We start from the raw sequence: 14,890 nt of genomic DNA, 5'->3' as shown, positions 1-14,890 counted from the left end.
ACAGGACAGTGCATGCATCCCTGATCATAGCCCACTGGCATGGGGAAAAAAAACTAAGGTCCCCTGACCCTGTCCTGCTGCCATAGTCGCATAGGTACTCATTGATGGCCCTCTGCTGCTTGTGCAGCCGCTGCAGCATGGCCAACGTTGAGTTCCACCTGGTGGGCATGTCACAGATTAGGCAGTTCTTTGGCAGGTTAAATTCCTTTTGGAGGTCAGCCAGCCAAGCACTGGCATTATATGACCTGTGGAAATGCACACAGACTTTCCTGGCCTGCCTCAGGACATCCTGTAAGCCACGGGTACCTGCCCAAGAACCGCTGTACCACCATGTTAAGGATGTGAGCCAAACAGGGCACATGGGTAAGTAAGTTGTCCCTGTCGGAGGGTGGAGAGGAGGTTGGTGCCATTGGCGCAAACCACCATACCTGGCTTAAGCTGGTGTGGCATTAACCACCTCTGAACCTGCCCCTGCAGAGCTGACAGAATCTCTGCCCCAGTGTGGCTCCTGTCCCCCCAAGCACACCAGCTCAAGCACTGCATGGCATCTTTTTTGCCTGCGTGCTTGCGTAGCCCCTTGAATGCCTATGGAGAACTGCTGGTTCCGAGGACAAATCAGCACAGGAAGAGGCCATGGAGGAATAAGAAGAGGAGGGGGTAGAGAAGAGAGGTGTGGCAGAATCACCACTAGTAGAATTTTGGAGGCGTGGTGGCGGAACAACCTCCAACACTACTGCACCCTGTCCTGCATCCTTCCCAGCTGCCAGAAGAGTCACCCAGTGTGCGGTGAAGATAGGTAACATCCCTGTCCATACCTGCTGGACCATCAGTCAGTGGTAATATGCACCTTACCGCTGACCACCCTGTCCAGCGAGGCCAAAACATTGCCTTCCACATGCCAGTAGAGAGCTGGAATCGCCTTCCGTGAGAAAAAGTGGCGTTTGGGAACCTGCCACCGAGGAACCACACATTCCACAAACTTACGGAAGGGGGCAGAGTCTACCAACTGAAAAGGCAGCAGTTGAAGTGCTAGCAATTTAGCCAAGCTAGCATTCAACCACTGGGCATGTGGATGACTGGGAGCGAACTTCTTTCGGCGGTGCAGCAGCTAGGGCAGGCAAATTTGCCTGGTACAATCTGACGTCGGTGTACCGATAGCAGATTGCCCGCAAGTACTTGGCTGTGACACACCTAATTCTACACCTTCATTCCTCTCAGTGCAGGTTTCAGAGAGAACTGAAGGTATAGTGGGGTTGGAGATCCCAGCTGATGAGGAGCAAGGAGAGGTCCGCTTTGTTCTTTGGTGTGGGTCTTTTAGGTACGCTTGCCAATGAACTGCAAGGCAGGTTGACATATGTCTGGTCAAGCATGTGGTGCCCAAGCGGGTGATGTTTTGGCCACGCGAGATACGCTTGAGACATATGTTGCAAATAGCAGCGGTGGGATCTGATGTACTTGTCTCAAAAAAGGCCCACACCAAAGAACTTTTGGAATAACGTGCAGAGACAGCAGCGCCCTGCACATGCGGAGCTCTGCGGTGTGATGCAGTCAGTGTGCTGCCCTTAAGCTGGCCCCTGGAGGGCATCCTGCCTTGTTGGAGATTTGCCTCCTCCTCTCTCCTATCAGGCACCCACGTTGAGTCAGTGACTTCCTCATCATCCCCTCCCTCCTCATCACTGGAGCAAAGCTGGCAGTATGCTGCAGCTGGGGAAACATGACTACCAGATTGCTGTCCTTCTTGGGCACCCCCTCTCTCTGGGCTCACATTACTGCCTACCTCTAGCTGGGTACCATCATCGGAGCCTTCAAAACTCTGGGCATCCTCCTGGAGCATGTACCCAACACTGTGGTCAAACAGTTGGGGGGACTCCTCAGGAGGACATGGTGGGGCTAGGGAAGGAGTGACTGATGCCATTGAGCCAAGGGAAGAGGCTGCGTTGGCAGCTGCTTTGCCAGACAAAGTACCCTGAGCCTGGGTGAGAGAGGATGAGGAGGATGAGGATGGCTTGGTCATCCACTCTACCAAGTCTTCCGCATGTTGCGGCTCAACACGGCCAGCTGCTGAAAAAAAGGACAAGCGTGCCCACGGTCACGTGCTGATGAGGATGCACCGTCTCCATGACCAGCACTGTTGCCTCTAGACACAGAGCCTACTTGCCTTCTTTTATTGGCCTGTGACTGTCTGCCTCTCCTTGTTGGCCTTCCAGACATACTAATGGCCTGCAGTAAGATGTAGCTGCTCAAAGCTAGGATGTATATATATACTGATACTGTAGCTAGCAGAATCAACTGCCTGCCTGTAGTATTATTAGTATGAGAACACCAGCAAATTTCTTCAGGTAGCTTTAGGTGCACACTGTGCAGAGGACGCACTACACTAACTGTAAATACTGCAGCTGCCTGTCTGTGGTATTAATAGGATCAGAACAACAGCAATTGTCTTCCGGTAGCTTTAGGTGCACACTGTGCAGAAGACGCACTACACTAGCTGTAAATACTGCAGCTGCCTGCCTGTGGTATTAATAGGATCAGAACAACAGCAATTGTCTTCCGGTAGCTTTAGGTGCACACTATGCAGAAGACGCACTACACTAACTGTAAATACTGCAGCTGCCTGTGGTACTAATAGGATCAGAAGAACACCACCAATTTTATTCAGGTAGCTTTAGGTGCAAATAGTTATAGGCATTAAAGTAAAAACAAACCGCCCCTCTACTATAATTACCACCACCTCAGATGAAACTTGTCAGCAGAAAAAATGAATAAAGCAGCCACTATAAAAAATAAAAATGTGAAACAGCGTTTTATCCTTCTAATATATCTAAATAGTGAAAAATAAAAAAAGGAAGAAAACAGTGGCGCTACCTCAGACAGAACTGTCCAATTTAGACAATGCTGAAAACAATCTGGTGCATAAAAAATGTCTGGTGCAAAAAAAAATGTGTTTTAACAATTAAAACACCCTGTGACTTTTTTTGCACTCACTGACTCCAAATGCCTACACTTGCGTGCAAGGCTAAAACGCTTTTATAACCACACAGAAAGGGTTAAATCAGCAAACCGATATCCAACAGTGTATGTAGGAATCGCTCCACATGTAAAATAATAAAGTGCTCCAATAGTGTACAACAGTATAACCAATTTATTGTAAACATTATCGCTCTTCAACTTATCCACTCACATTTTACAAAATCCAAGCCAGAAAAAAAATAGCTTCAAATCACAGCACGCTAAACAATTGGATCACACAGTGCAGGGATATGGTCACTGCGGACCCGAGATGTGCAGGCGTTAAACCTCAGCTCTCACCCCCTCCTCGTTGCCTCGCCACCATATCGGATCACCAATTTCTCGTACGGCTTCAAGCATCATACGTCACAGCCACGCCTCCGACATGTTTTATCATAGATCGATTTATTCATGGGATTGGCTGCACGGGATGACAATCATCCCTAGGAGGATATAAAAGGGATGATTGTCATCCCGTGCAGCCAATCCCATAAATGTCGATCTATGACGAAACATGTCGGGGGCGTGGCTGTGAAATATGACGCTTGAAGCTGTACGAGAACGTGGTGATCCAATATAGTGGCAAGGCACAGAGGAGGGGGTGAGAGCTGAGGTTTAACGCCTGCACACCTTGGTTCCCCCGGCTGTATCCCTGCACTGGGCTATATTTAATACAGTATGTATCAGTATTATATGTCATTATATATTTTTTTTTTAAAGCCAAACCATTGATTTTATAAAAGTTGTCCAAGTCTCCACTTTGTTACCTGAGCAGAAAGTGAGGAAAAATTTCCCTCATGGAATCACGTATAAGAATAAAGTCCTTTATAGTTTTTATCCCTTGCTCACTATACTGGAAAATGTTTTATTTTTTGCCTCTGTCCCCATTAGGGAGGAATTCCTTTAGCATCCTGTCTCATCTGACATAACGGAAAATTTATATCAAATACTTACTGTAATTTTCCTTTCCTGATGGACTCCATGGCAGCCTACGTATGGGTTAATCCCACCTCTCATACCTCATAGGACCTCACTCCCATAAATATTTGTCTCTAGTCAGAGACCGTGTTCCGTAACTTAGCGTACTCCAGCAAATGGGAGGAAACTCCTGCTGCCATGGAGTCCATCAGGAAAGGAAAATTATGGTAAGTATTTGATATAAATGTTCCGTTTTCCTGGCAGACTCCATGGCAGCCTATGTATTGGAAATAACTAGCCATACACACCCGGGTGGGAAAATTGCTGGTTAAAGAAAATAGTGCGTCATAAATGTGTTAAACGACGACCACGAGGTGGCTCTACAGATTACTTCCGGGGCTACGTGACGGGAGGCTGCCCAGGATGTAGAAACGCTCCTTGTAGAATGAGCGGTCACTGCCCCTGGAGGAGCCAGACCCTTAGCCTTATAAGCCCCTTGGATGGCCTGAACAATCCAGGCTGCGATGGTTCTGGAAGAAGCACGCAATACTTTGTATTTTCCATGGAAGTAAATGAACAGATGATCAGTCTGCAGAAAAGAAGCTGTGGCTTGTAAATATTGCTTTAAAACTTCTCCAACATCTAAAGGATTAATACTAGAGTTCTCAGTTGACCGGAAAGTTGGAAGAACAATCTCTTCATTTTCGTGAAATACAGATGTTATTTTAGGATTTGATCCTAGCATAGGAATCAAGACTACTCGATCAGGGAAGAAAGTAGGGAATGGCTCCTTGAATCCTAGAGGACCAATCTCGAAGACCATCTTAGCTGATGTTATGGCTACCAGGAAGACAGCTTTAAGAGAAAGTTCTTTAATAGATAACTGATCCATATGTTGTATTTCTCTTCCTGAGAAGATATACAGGACAAGAGGAAGATCCCACTTGGAAAATCTCAGTTTTCTTTGAGGTCTGAGCCTTATTGCTCCTCTGAAAAACTGCTTAGTAAGAGTGTGTCTAGCCCAGGATACACCTGTGAAGGCAGAGATTGCAGAAACCTGAACCCGTAGAGAACTAACTGATAAGGACAGATCCAGGCTTGTTTGTAGAAAGCCCAGGATATCCTGTATCTTTGGATCATTACAGGAACCGTCAGTGGTGGAAACATAATCTGCAAACTTCGACCAAATCTTTTGATAAACTCTGTTGGTACTTGCTTTTCTGACGTTCAGCAATGTAGCAATAGCTCTACTTGGACATCCTAGTGCTTCCAGCCTTCCCCTCTCAAAAACCAAGCCATCAGGTGGAGATGGGATGGGCATGGGTGAAGAGTCGTTCCCTGCAACAGGAGATCTGGTCTGGAAGGGAGAGGAACTGGATCCCGGTAGCTGAGCTGCACCAGGAGAGGAAACCAAGGTCTGTTGGGCCAATATGGGACAATTACCACTACTTCTGCTTTTTCCCACCTGAGCCTTCATAGAAATCGGAGAATGACCGGAACTGGGGGAAAAGCATAGGCCCTGTGGAATCTCCACTGGTCTGTCAGGGCATCCACTCCGAAGGCCTGGGGATAACAACATCTTGTGTAATATCTCTTCAGTTTGAAGTTGCACAGGGAGGCAAACAGGTCTACCTCCGGCATGATTCCCAGAAACAGAACCCAGTTGAAGACCTCGGTGTGGAGAGACCATTCGTTGTTGTCCAGGAAAACCCTTGAGAGAAAGTCTGCCTGGACGTTATGAATTCTGGGAAGATAAACAGCTGTCAGATTTGTCAAGTTCGACTGAGCCCAGGACATGATCGGACTTACTTCCTTCAGTAAGGAGAGACTGCGGGTGCCTCCCTGTCTCTTGATATATGATACTGCTGTTGTATTGTCCAGCCTTAGGAGAACTGAGCCTCCCGATGTCAAGTGGAGAAAAGCTTGTAGAGCACGGAAGGCAGCTCGGAGCTCCAGAACATTCGAGACTACCCCTCGGGATGGGAAATCCCATTTGCCTTGAGCTACCTCCGTCAGACAGAGAGCGCCCCATCCTCTGTTGCTGGCATCCGTTGTCACCGTGATCCACGAGACAGGTGCTATGAAATGGCAATTGAGGAGATTTTTCTGCTGCAGCCACCAGGGAAGGCTCTCCCGCATGGAAGGGGTTATCTGGACAAAATGGTCTCGTGACCCCAGATCTCACTATTGGAGAAAACCCCTCTGAAAGGGCCGCATCTTCCACTGTGCCCATTTCACCATGCTGTGGCCCCCATGGTGCTGATTATCTTGAGACATTGTGAGGCTCTGAGAAGGGATGACGACATTGCGAGACGTATTCTGTCCCGGATCACCGGAATTTTCTCCAGAGGCAAGGAGATGGTGCTCTTCACCATGTCAAATTGGGCCCCGAGGAACATTAGAGACTGTGTCGGCTCCAGATGGCTTTTCTCCCTGTTCAACAGCCAACCAAACTCTGTCAGAGTAGAGATGACCTGAGTTTGATGCATCAACAGGTGCTCCCTGTCTTGACAAAGTAAAAGTAGATTGTTGGTGTAACCAGATACCTCTGACCCTGATTAATGCCACGACAGCCACTAAGAGCTTTGAAAATACCCGAGGCGATGATGTAAGCCCAAACGGGAGACATGTAAATTGAAGATGTATTTGGTCCACTGCAATCGAAGATACTTCTGAAATTCCCTCACAATCGGGACATGAAAATAGACATCTTTCAGGTTTATGGAGACAAGCCAGTCGCCTGGTTGTATTTCCTGATGTATTGTTAGCATTGTTTCCATCTTGAATTTTTCCTTCTTGATGAAGGAGTTCAGGTGGGTCAAATCTATGACTGCCCTCCAGGAGCCATTCTTTTTAAGAACCATGAAAAGGGGGGAGTAAATGGGAAGTAAACCCCTTGAAATCTTTCCTCGGTTGGTACCGGAATGGCGGCGCCTTGAGCCACCAGGGAGTCTGTATATGATAGAAGAACTTGTTTCTTCTCTTCCAAGTGTGGTAGGACTGTGGGTACAAACCGGTGTGTGGGTGGACTGCTGAGTACCCAAGAATGACCTGAGGAGACGCTTTGACGGTCATGTAGTCCCTGATCGAGGCTGCCCAGACGTGCTGAAAAAGGAGTAAACGAGCCCCAACTTGCTCCGCCTGGACAGGCCCTATATCAAAAGGACTTGGAAGCTTCCCATCCCCCAGAAGAGGCTGTCTTTGAGGATTTCTGCCCGGAAGGTTGATTTCTCTTCCAGTTCTTTCTAAATTTGTGGCCAGGCCTGTAGCGGCTAGCATCTCTAGCGCACTCCGGATCTTGTCTGGGTTGAGCTCTTCTCTGACCCAAGAGGCGACGGTCCTGGGGAAAGAACCCTTATTTACCCCCGATAGCACAGGTAATGGCAGAGTCAAGCTTATTCCAAAAGAGGGAGGAGTCCTTAATGGTAATTCTACACCATGCCTGTTTAGAGGCAGGATCCACAACCCAGCCACAAGGTGCGCTTAGCTGTGACCGAAGTGAGCATGACACGTGTCACTAGGTGAATAATATCAAGGGATGCTTCCCCCAGGAAGACTGACGCCAGCTTCAGCTCGTGTACTGGTGAGCTCTTGACCAACTCTTCAGAAACGCTTCCTAAAGCTGCACCCACATCATCCATCCAGGACTCCATAGCTTTGGACAATGCTGCAAGAGCCAGGGCTGGTTTGCAAGCCATACCTGCCGTGATATAGATGCGCTTGAGATTAGTATCAATCTTCCTCTCTAAACCATCCTTGAAAGAAATGGTATCTTCCAGAGGGAGTGTGACATGTCTCACCAACCTCAATAGAGCTGCATCAATGAGAGGAGCCGACTCCAGATGCTTTACCTCATCACTCTTGAATGGGTACATCTTTGCTATTTTGTAAATTAGCGAGTTTTTTCTCTTGAACTTACCCCATTCATCTAAAATAATTCCGCCAAGTTCACCCAGGAAGGGGAAGTTTGGGCATTCTTTCTTGAGATGCTTGAAGTATTTCCTCTGTTTAGAGGGTGCTTCTACTGGCTCTTCCCATCTCAACGCTCTGACCAACTGTGGAACCAGGGAAAAATCAAAACCTGTGCCAGGGTCATCAACTTCTGGATATCTGTCCGAGGATCCACTTAAAAAGAGACTACGTCAAGAGGGACCCGGAATCTCAGGGTCGAGCCAATCAGGAACTAGAGCTGGAACAGAAGGAGGATTGATTGTATGGTTAGAATCCGTTCTGTTCAGAGATTCCTGAATCACCTTTCTGACCAGAGCTTCCACTTGCTGGTCTCCAGCTCCTCTTTCCTTGACCAGTGTAGTCAAAATGACCCCCATGAATTAACTGTTATGCACCTAAACTCCAACCCACTTTAATATCCATTTATAATAATTGAGTCCACACCTTGTTTTGGAGTATAAATGGCCATAACAACTTTTATTAGACAAACCAACCAGATAACTCCACTATCAAATCAACATAAAACCCATACCATAACATTTTACCCCAGTCCGTTGGTCTCTGACGGCGACTCACCTTGTTTACCAAATATGTATACCAAAAATATATATACCACCACGCACTGCGGGTACCATTTTGAAAACCGTTAGGCCTCCCGCTGTAGCCGCTCGGAGACACCCCCTTTCCCGCAGTGCCACCATCTCCTTATTCCATCCACCATGATGGAATACACCGGAGGGGCTGATCTTGCCGATGAGCCCCCCACCCCTTTTGGATTACCAACTTCTTACTGCCACCGTCAGAGACCAACAAGCAACTCCGCCACCCTCTGTAAACACCCCTTATTTGCTGTTATGACGACCGTCTTCCACCTGGAATACAAAAAGAAAAATCACAACAAACACCCAACATAAATTGTATACACTTCTGATTTTATATATATCTATATATAGGGAGGGAGGGTGGGAAAACTGCCTCCTCCTGTGTCTTCTTTCTCTCCACTGCCCCTTCCTGGCTCCACCTCTCCCCTTAAGTAATGCCACTCCCCCTTTTACAAGTTCCTATCTTCCACCACCCTTCCTAGACACTCCCATTCCCTATTTCTAATTAACCCCTCTTGTGTCTCCTTCTCCACACTGTCATGCCCGGCCCTCCTTTATCATTCCTTCCTCATTTTCACTCCGGGCCTCCCTTGACCAGTGTAGTCAAAATGACCCCCATGAATTAACTGTTATGCACCTAAACTCCAACCCACTTTAATATCCATTTATAATAATTGAGTCCACACCTTGTTTTGGAGTATAAATGGCCATAACAGCTTTTATTAGACAAACCAACCAGATAACTCCACTATCAAATCAACATAAAACCCATACCATAACATTTTACCCCAGTCCGTTGGTCTCTGACGGCGACTCACCTTGTTTACCAAATATGTATACCAAAAATATATATACCACCACGCACTGCGGGTACCATTTTGAAAACCGTTAGGCCTCCCGCTGTAGCCGCTCGGAGACACCCCCTTTCCCGCAGTGCCACCATCTCCTTATTCCATCCACCATGATGGAATACACCGGAGGGGCTGATCTTGCCGATGAGCCCCCCACCCCTTTTGGATTACCAACTTCTTACTGCCACCGTCAGAGACCAACAAGCAACTCCGCCACAGCCTGAAAGAGTGACCAACTTACTCTTGAAGGCACCTCCACACCCACAGGGCCCTTTGAATCCCTTCCTGCAAGCCCAGACTAGAGGTCAATCCCCCATCTGAAAGATGAACTCCATCCTTTATCCAATAGAGCCCAACATTGGTCTCTAATTCTAGATGCCCAATGACTAAACCTCCATTATTAACCACAACCTCCCCACCATTTTGTTTATGCATATGCGTGTTTTCTGAATGCTAGTCACTAATCTAGCCCGTCTCCAAACTGTCCGGGCAAATATGTCCGACCATAGCCGCAGAGTACCCGGAAAATCAGCCTTTAACTGCAGAAAATCAGCCTTGATGTCTGTGATCAGCTCCCTGACCGGACGTACCCCCCAAACCACTAACCCCTGCATGGATTACCAAAACATCGGGAGGTCTGTCCAAATTTCATATCATACCACTTCCCGAACTACTCTCTCCCACCTCATACCAGGCGTACCCAACCACCGCAAATAAGCTTCTTTCCGCGAAATGCCCAATCCCAGCACACATAGAAATGACCGAGGATCCAAATGAGGCGTGTGGAACCTCCATCTGAAAATGAGGCGTGTGGAACCTCCATCTGAAATGAGACGACAAAACATCCAAGGTAGCAATACTCCAGCATATCCCCACATACTGACAACCTCATTTAAAACACCCCGTAAATCCGGTTTACCTCCCCCTGTTCTCTTTCTTTAAAATTGTATTTTATTTATTTATTTATTTATTTATTTATTTTTTTTTTTTTAAATGCGGAATCTCCTTGATTCCCACCTCCCGTTCCTCCACACCGCCGCCTCATCCTACCCACACCTGGCAGCTTCAGTAGCCGCCCCTATGCGGAAGGAGTGTGAAGCGTATTGTTCCCCCTCCAAGCCTGCCCTGAAAAGGCATTTGCTGAACACCGACATAAATTGGAATTTTTGATAAATAGGACCCATCTTTATGCCTTAGTCATAAAATGCCAGCGAAGATACCGCAGTAAAACAGTAAGACCTCATAGCTTGAGATACATACTGAACACAACATCCCACATATGGCCCTCAGACTGGCAAACGTGACAGGCCGTCTCATAACCAATTTCATGTGACCCCTCCGGAAAACCCCCCCCCCTTTTTTTTTTTTTTTTTTTTTTTTTTTTTAAGCCTGTTTCACCCAAACTCTTTTGTTGCGTCCTCCTCCCCCATCAGTTGTAAAATCATGACAGGCCTGCCATCTTCCGCTCAATGGCAGAGACCAATCCCCCACGTTCCATGTTCCTAGACACAAAATACAAAACCCACAACCTTACCTCCGCCCTGTCCTTACCAATCCTGGCCTCCTGTACCATTAACAACCACTCCTTCCATACCTTAGTATAATGCGCCCGCGTGGCTACACTCACTGACTGCCGAATCCATCCCGCGGCGACTCCAATGCCAGCTCCCACATCCAATCTGTGTAAGGGACTCCCTCCTGCTCTGCGCCCGGGGTCAACTCTCTGAATCTGTCCCACTGAAAGCGAGACCGTGCATCAGCCAGTGTATTATACACTCCAGGTATGTGACCAGCATACAAGAAAATGTGCAATCCCAAGCACCTCAACACCAACCTACGCAATAGCCTTAGTACAGGTGGTGATGACGCCGACATGCGGTTGATCACCTGGACCACTCCCCTGTTGGCACAATTCAGTCCCGATTTCATATTCCTACAAGCCTCACCCCCAAAGTTCCAACGCCGGTACTACTGGAAAGAGTTCCAGTAACACCAGGTTACGCGAACCCTGCCTCCACCCATACTTGCGGCCAAGGACCCGCACTCCACTGCCCTTGAAAAAAACGCCCCCATAACCCTTAGCCCCTACCGCGTCTGTAGTTAAATCCATGTCACCGGGCCCGACATCCACAACGATCTGCCGTTGTACGACTCCAGAAACTCATACCATCCCTTCAAGTCCTCCCGGTTTCCCTATTAAGCCTGACCAAATATGTAGGTGCCTTGACCCCTACCGTTGCTGCCGACAGCCGTCGACAGAACACCCTCCCCATTGGGATTATCCTACAAGCGAAAGTCAACTTACCTAGTAACCACTGCAAAGCCCTCAACTGGACTTACCACAGTCTGTGGATCCCTCAAATTACTTTGTATAAGTTCTCCAACTTACCTCTGGGCAGGCGACATTCCACTGTTTCCACATCTACCACTATCCCCCCAACAAACTGAGTTCCGTCGTCGGGGCTTCTGTTTATCCTCTGCTAAAGGCACTCCAAAAACCTGCCCGCGAAGTGCTGCAACGTGGCTAGCAGAATCGCACACACGTCGGAGGCAGTAATGTATGACCGAATCTAGGCCCGACACATCCCTAACCACCCACTCCCGAAATGAGCTAAATGCTTCAAACATGGCACCATAAATGAAGCAACCCATAGGTAAGCATTTGTCTACATAAAACTGTTCTTGCCAATAACAACCCAACGGCCGGAAACTATCCGGATGCCCCGGAAGCAAGCGGAAGGCGGATTCTATGTCCGACTTGCCATCAATGGCTCTTTTGCTATACTTCCTCACCCATCATACTGCCATGACGTGTAAGACCCAGTGCATGCTTCCGGATCGATAAAATCATTCACCAAACTCCCTTAGGAAATGACCAATGATGAATAAGTCGGAACTTGTTCGGTTCCTTCTTAGGCCCCACCCCCCAAGGTGAAACAACTAAATCCTGTATAGGTATTATCCACAAACGGCCCCCCATCCGACCCAAAGCCACTTCCTTCGCCAATTTTTTCCCCCCCACTAACCTTCTAATTTCTTGTCAGTGGTGGAACCACTGCCCATGAACATGGTATACGAAAACCTTCCCCAAACCCCGTGACCAATAGCCTCATCGCTACCTAGTCCGGATACCTACTTAGAAAAGGCTTCTTCCTTTTCACCTTTCCGGCGTCGTCCCTTTCATGTGCAGGCTCGCTGTGACGCCTCCCTTTTTTTTTTTTTTTTTTTTTTGAAGCACTCGTGCTTAAACTTACAGGACCCCCCAAATTTACAATTTGTAAATGTCCGCGGAATCAGCCTGTACCTCTTTTTTCTTCATCCCCCCTTCTTGGAATTATCCGGTTTTACCCTATCACCGGTTAAATTTTTCCAGCGGCAATAGGGAAAAATATCTCCACATATTCACCCTTGACAATATTATCCCGAACCTCCTGCTTTAAGTGTGTTCCCAGTGGACCCTCAAAGCACCCATATACCTCGCCCTTCGCCGCATCCGCAATACTCACCACCTCCACTCTGGCCGTTGTTGCCGCCCCCTCTGTAGCCCCCCTTTTTTCCTTGACCCGCTCCTTCTGCTGCCGCCCCCGAGGGGTCCGGCACCCTCTGCACCCTTACCCTAGTCGCCATAGCACCTCTTTCCCCCCCGGTTACCGTTCCCTTCCAAGGGCCACCTGCGGCAGCTGTTCCTGTCCCAGTTCAAATCTACCCACCAAATTCTGCAATCCTTTCGATAAATCCTTCAATTGCGCCCCTGATCCAGAACTGGCCGGCCTTGGAGCCGCCAATTGCTGATCAGGCGCCCCCCCCCCCTTTATCCCCACTGTACCCGCTGTTACGACCCCTAATAAGTCATGTAATGCCTTAATCACAGATAAATCATTGCTGGACTCACCGGGCTGTCTGGGAGCACGCCCCCACCGCCTCCGATTGGTCTCTCCTGCTGGCACTTGTTGTTCTTCGCTGTCGGACACCTCACCTTCCGAGCGATCGTCCTGCTCCCTGACAGTTGGCGTTGTCAGCCCCCCGGGTGAAGAGGCCCCGGAAGCCGTGAAGATCTGATCATATAAGGGCCGACTCTCTCCTGCCGCTATACTTCTTCCTGAACCGCCACTGGGAGTCGCCCTGGCTGCACCGATCGGCCTGCTTGTGACCACCACCGCCATCCTTCTGTCCATGTGCCAGTCTGTTGGCTAAGCCCCGCCCACCCACAGCCTTGCTGACCACTCTAATCCCCCTCCGGTAGCCACTGTGTCCTCACTACTCCCCCCCTTAGCCCCCCTGCCTGTTCTGCCACCCCCCATGTGTTAAACCCTCACTCTGAGGCCTGTGAAACTCTGGCGGTGAAGCGGCGCCATAACGGCCCGTGGCCCCGCCCCCCGGAGTAGGCCTGCGGCGTGCAGACCGCCCGGGCCCTGAGTTATCCTGTCGCTGTGTCCGCTTCACTGGGGGCGCTGATCGGTCCCCCCGAGGGCTCCCTGTCTGCCGAGCAGGCCGCGATGGCGGCCCTGGTGAAAAACACGCCGGAGGCCGCGACCTCCGCACGTGATGGGTCTCTTCCACTGTCCACGATCCCTCCTCATCCAATATCAGTGCCCCGACTTGCCTCTTCAGCCAGTCCACTCCTCTCGTCGCCGTCGCAGCCCTCAGCCTCGCCAGGATGGTGTCCTGTCCTCCATGCTGATGCTGGAGGAGCAGTGAATAAAACTGCCTCCTCCTGTGTCTTCTTTCTCTCCACTGCCCCTTCCTGGCTCCACCTCTCCCCTTAAGTAATGCCACTCCCCCTTTTACAAGTTCCTATCTTCCACCACCCTTCCTAGACACTCCCATTCCCTATTTCTAATTAACCCCTCTTGTGTCTCCTTCTCCACACTGTCATGCCCGGCCCTCCTTTATCATTCCTTCCTCATTTTCACTCCGGGCCTCCCTTTACAGCTCGAGAATAGCATAACTCGCAGAGGGATTTACCCTCTGGGACCTGAGCTCTACATCCCCAGCAAGCTTTTTTCTCAGAGCGGCTGAAATGATGGTGAGAATGGTGTCCAGACCCAGATTTTGACTCTTCTCTGTGGTGTCTGGAGGACGATCCACGACGTCTAGAACTTGACCTTGAATGATGGTGTTGTGACCTATACTGGTCATTACCTTCGCGTGCCGAAAATTGATGTTCAGACCTAGAAGGGCTGAGGGGAAAGAAAAAAGTTAACCTGCTCCTGAATACTAACCCATACAAACAGGCAGAAGGAAAGAATTCCATCCTACCTGCGGCGTAAGGGTTGGCCACTGGGGGGCGGTGACACATCCATAGCAGAATCAAAAACTGAAAATGATCCAATAAGGCAGATAAGCAAAGCAGATTTGAGAAGCAGAGAAAAACAATCCATTAGTCAGATAAAGCAGTATAAACCTCCTACCTTAGATACCAGCGAAACAAGCACGGGGAAGCGGCTGTATGAGCCTGCAAAGCAACCCAAGGAATAGCTGTTTCTGACAGCTATTTGAAGCTGCTGCCTGCTGATGATGTCATCACGTCTGCAGCGCACCCGCGCTGTACCCGACACC

The 14,890-nt window shown here is 48.9% G+C and overlaps 1 long non-coding RNA gene across 1 annotated transcript; it reads right to left on the bottom strand.

Annotated features, from left to right (window-relative positions):
- Nucleotides 1-8,830: 8,830 nt before the first annotated feature.
- On the bottom strand, nucleotides 8,831-14,257 carry LOC141117188 (uncharacterized). The gene is made up of 2 exons (XR_012237114.1): nucleotides 13,935-14,257; nucleotides 8,831-10,154 (listed from the first exon to the last, which is right to left on the bottom strand). It is a non-coding gene; the product is annotated as an uncharacterized lncRNA (long non-coding RNA).
- Between the last annotated feature and the right edge of the window lie 633 nt (nucleotides 14,258-14,890).

This window comes from Aquarana catesbeiana, linkage group LG13 (genome assembly GCF_042186555.1).
Source record: "Aquarana catesbeiana isolate 2022-GZ linkage group LG13, ASM4218655v1, whole genome shotgun sequence".
Taxonomy (NCBI): Eukaryota; Metazoa; Chordata; class Amphibia; order Anura; family Ranidae; genus Aquarana; species Aquarana catesbeiana.
Note: the sequence above shows the minus strand (reverse complement) of the source record. Positions and strands in the feature narration are given on the sequence as shown.